The sequence below is a fragment of the Diabrotica virgifera genome, chromosome 4, assembly GCF_917563875.1.
Source record: "Diabrotica virgifera virgifera chromosome 4, PGI_DIABVI_V3a".
In the NCBI taxonomy this organism is placed as follows: Eukaryota; Metazoa; Arthropoda; class Insecta; order Coleoptera; family Chrysomelidae; genus Diabrotica; species Diabrotica virgifera.
Window position 1 is genome coordinate 247,116,366 of NC_065446.1, and position 4,272 is coordinate 247,120,637.

Below are 4,272 nucleotides of genomic sequence, written 5' to 3' on the forward strand. Positions count from 1 at the left end.
AAACTTTTACTTGAACTTGACTGACATTCCATTTTTATATTTTTTTGACATTACATCAAAATTGCCTATACGGTCAATACGAACTGCATTGCCTTAAAAATGTTTTATACCACTAGTGCCTTAAAGTAAATTGCATTTATCTACTCTATGTCATATTATGTGTAAGTTTTTAGTTTGTGAAAACTGTCATTATAGATAGCAGTGCGCAGTGCGTGAAGTGTTTAAAGTGTGCGTGAAGTAACAATGTATTTTAAATGGGACTTACTTTTTCGCACTGTTTTTAACACACTTTCATATAATAATCAAATATCCTTAACTTTAGCGTTGTCATGGTGATGACATAATGAGCAATAAATTACGATAAAAGTTTTGACAGTTTTGTGGTTTGAAAGAAGTTAGAATTTTTAAATGTCAAAGTTCTAAAAATTGTAGAAAAGAAATGAATTCCAGTGACGAAGAGTTACAGTTTTTTTATTTGTTTATGGTAGAGTAGATAAAATATTGTATGAAACTCTGCGTGAAGTACTTTTTGCGAACTTACGCGATGTATAGCACTCGCTTCGCTGTCGCTCGTGCTCTAAATATCGCGTGCGTTCGCAAAAAGCATACTTCACGAACTGTTTTATAAATAACTATTTTAACACGGTTGTAGAAAAAAGTTATTTACCAGCAATTTTATTGCTGGAATCGAATCTTATGATTTTATGTTAATAATAAATAATAGGTATGCAAAAATTACCGCTCCGAATTCGTGTTTGTTTTTCATTGATTGCTCTGACAACTCCGAAGATTTTATCTACACCAAAAACATCCAAATAAAAAGTCATTCCGGGTAAAAATAATCAAAAGCCGGGTATTCCCAACTGTTCCCAACAACTAAAATTTTAGGTAAGTAATGAATGGGTTGCATGTGTGAGTCCATACTATTGTAGTAAAGAAAAGAGAGACGTTCTCATAAACAATTTATTTTACAACTGACGACCGGTTTCGCTGTCTACAATATTCACAGCATCTTCAGGTCACGGTAAAAGTAAAATTAAATGCTACAAATAACAAAAAAAAAAAATAACTAACTAACTAACTAACACTAACTAACTCTGGTTTTTTGTTATTTGTAGCATTTAATTTTACTTTTACCGTGACCTGAAGATGCTGTGAATATTGTAGACAGCGAAACCGGTCGTCAGTTGTAAAATAAATTGTTTGTGAGAACGTCTCTCTTTTCTTTACTACAATTTTAGGTAAATATTTATACATTAATTATTTATCAATAAGTAAATAACTTAGTGACGACACAAAGCTTTTTTGGTGGAGGTTTGGAGGTCTGTAATAGTAGTGGGTATTTTACTTGATTTAGTATTAGGAGAACAGAAATACGAAGATATGGTTTTACTTGATTTTGCTCTTTAACTCTATACATTCAGTTGATTCAGTCATTTTGTATATTTCTATACAAAAATATTAGTATAATATAATAATATTGCTATTACCTATATGATAATAATGTAATAACTATATTTTAAACAATTTTTATACTTGTTAAATTAAAATAATTCAATAAATTCTTATGTTTACTAACGCCAGCTACTGACAAATGAACAAAGTTTCGTTGGATATGTCTTCTGAACTATTGCCTAGCAACCATTATTTACTTCATCAGTCTGGCATGCAATTTAAAAATTAAGAAATTAACTCCAGGCTGTAGTTATTCAAAAAATATATAAATTGACAAAAGTATACCACAGAATTTATTATAATAGTTTTATTATTATATTATTCACTTCTGATACTGATCAAAATACACACTTTCTTCTGCTTCTTCTTGTGGTGCCTATCCGTTTCGGATGTTGGCGACCATCATGGCAATCTGTACTTTGCACACTGCTGCTCTAAAAAGATTTGTAGTGGTTGTGTTGAACCACGTACGTAGATTTTTCAGCCACGAAATCCTTCGCCTTCCTGGTCCACGCTTTCCCTCTACTTTTCCCTGTAAGACCAGTTGCAGCAGTCCATATCTTTCACTGTTCCTCATGATGTGACCGAGGTATTCGATTTTGGCTGTTTTTATTTTGATTAACAGCTCTTTTTCTTTTTGCATTCACAGCAAAACACCCTCATTAGTAATGTGGTCGGTATAAGATATCTTTAGGATTCGACGATAAAGCCACATCTCAAAAGCCTCAATTTTCTTGCAGGTGGTGTCTGTGAGAGTCCACGACTCAACTCCGTACAACAGTATAGGAAAGATATAACATCGTAGTAATCTGACTTTTATGGATATCGACAAATCATGACATTTGAACAACTTTGCCATTTTTTGAAATGCAGATCTTGCTTTCTCTATCCTACATTTGATTTCTATAGAATGGTCCCAATTTTCATTGACGTACCAACCAAGGTAGGTATATGTTTTTACTCTTTCGATTTGTTGACCATTCACACACACACCATACACACCATACACAGTTTACCAACTACAAATAGTTTGCGTAACTGGCAACACTGTGAAGAAATTTATGTTCGTCACTTACCGACTCACGCCTTACAGTTTCCTTCTTTGTGAGTTTGGTATCTTTTGCATATACAGGGTAGCGAGAAAGTATGGAAACACGGTAATTTCTCGGAAACCGCTCGAATGATTTTTATAAATTTTGGTGGGTAGAGGTGTCCTAATGCGGCCGATATTATAGTGGTAATTACATTGTTGTCAAATCTTCCGTTTTTCTGGAAATCTAATGAACATTCTTATTTTAAATAGAACACCCTGTATATTTTTTGCGTTTCGAAGTCCTTAAGAAATACTGATTATTTTTCATGTTATGTTCCCTATTCCTAAATGCCATAATTTCGGAGTTAGGTATTGCTACATTTATTAAAAAAAATGTTTAACAATTTATAAAAATCAACTTTTTCGGCCCAGATAGACATTATTTTAGGTTCTTTGGATTATTGGGAACAAAAAAGGTCTTTTGTAATTTTCCTCAAAAGTTTATCGTTTCCAAGTTATAAACAATTTAAAACTGAAAAAAATCGAAAAATGACGATTTTCAAGGTTCAAAAACACAAGTAAAAAAATCATTTTTAAAAGTACGAAGTACCTAAATTCAAGCTCAAACCTTGTTCTATCAGATCTCTATAACAATTTTTGGTATATTTTATTCTAAAACATTGTTTTTTTTAATTGTTAATAAATCTCATATGCGAGGATGGGCTATCGGGCTACATTAACAACTAAAAAATAATGTTTTAGAATAAAATAAGACCAAATCGCTTATCGGCATCTAATAAAATAAGGTTTGAACTTGAATTTAGGCACTTCATAATTTCAAAAACAAGAATGTGTGTGTACTTTGTACGCACGTAAGAAGTTATACTTCTACTACATATTATGTGATTTTTAAAACAATACCAAAAATTTAAAAAAATAAAAGAATAAAACGCACACAAACACATTGAAAAATGCCACAAAGAAAAAATGATTTCTGAACGATAATAATTGTTGGCAAAAATTTTAAATACGCATTTTCTGAAAAAAAAATTATATAACAAATATACTTACAATCATAACATGCATAAAAAAATAAAAAAGTAAAACTTGCATCGGGAATTGAACCCTTGAATTTCGTGCCGCTTTGACTCGTAATCGAAGCGTAGACTCACTCGTCCAATCCCACATCATTTATCATGTGGAAAAATACGGTAACTTAGCGTTTTACTGTTTGACAGCTGTTTTGAAAATTAAATTATGTAGGTTAAATTTTGTGGAAGAAAATATAAAAATATAACAAAACAGTAAGAAAACAATATATTAGATGAAGATTGGTAGAACTTTTGTTGGTAATCAAATTAAGTATGTAAATCAAAGCATTACATACCTACTAGATAAATAAATCTACGCCAAAAAATCATAATTTAAAAATAAAAATCGAACCTAATTTGGGATTTCTCTCTAAAATCCGCATTCTTGAGAAAATAAATGTATGTATTTCAACCTAATACAAATGTATAATTACAATATGATTATAATAAAAACTACTTACCAAATTAGAATGAGTTTTCCTTGTCCAAAATAGTCCAAAAGTCCAAAAATATAGGTATATGAAAACTATTTAAAAAGGCAGTATAACTATTAACTAACTTTTGTTTGTTGTTTCTTTTCACAGAAATTTTAAAACGTAACAACCATAAATAATCTAACTACTACAGCTGTGCCACAGCCGCCATATTGAATAATTTTTGACATGTCATTTGAACATCCAATCAGAACAAAGT